This window comes from Coptis chinensis, chromosome 8, assembly GCF_015680905.1.
Source record: "Coptis chinensis isolate HL-2020 chromosome 8, ASM1568090v1, whole genome shotgun sequence".
Taxonomy (NCBI): Eukaryota; Viridiplantae; Streptophyta; class Magnoliopsida; order Ranunculales; family Ranunculaceae; genus Coptis; species Coptis chinensis.
In genome coordinates, this window is record NC_141463.1 from 74,581,627 (window position 1) to 74,582,264 (window position 638).

The following is a 638-nucleotide window of genomic DNA, read 5'->3' on the forward strand; positions in this document are numbered from 1 at the left end:
TAATACAAACCCAGAACTAGTAGACAAGTGAGAAGAACAAAATTCCAACAAACAAACAATAGGTTTAATGCAGAACTCAACTAAATCAAAATCCAAAATACTCTGCAAAATGAAAACTGAAACCATATAGTCATAGCTCTGATAATATGAGCAATTAAAATCCACATAGTCTCCGAAACGAAAAATGAAACCATATAGTCAACTATGACAATATGAGCTCCCTATCTAGTTCATCCGCCTTATGAGCTCATTGATGTAATCTTCCTTATTTCCAGCATCTCCACTTTCAACATAGTGGTTTCTCTTCTTCTTCATTCCACCTGATGGAGCACTAAACTGGAAAGGCCATAAGAAGTTGTTTGCTTCCCTGAAATGAGGTCCTACAATCATGATCTCATGAATCAAATCTTCAACACAGATTATCCCATACTTTCCAAGTCCTTGCCAGGAAGTGAAGTCAGAAGGCAAGCAAAGGAATCACTCGATAGAGTTATCGGTCAAACCAATGCGCTGCTTGTTCAGCTTTCCATAACCCCTCTTATAAATCAGTTCCCTCATGCTTTTCAAATTAGGATATCTGTAATTTAGGGAATAAGTTAAAGGAGCTCTAAACACTTGAAGGATCATTTTCTGTAAAC

General features: G+C 37.0%; 1 pseudogene; it reads right to left on the minus strand.

The window, feature by feature from the left end:
• Positions 1 to 225: 225 nt before the first annotated feature.
• Positions 226 to 405, minus strand: LOC147482992 (large ribosomal subunit protein uL30w pseudogene; annotated as a pseudogene).
• Between the last annotated feature and the right edge of the window lie 233 nt (positions 406 to 638).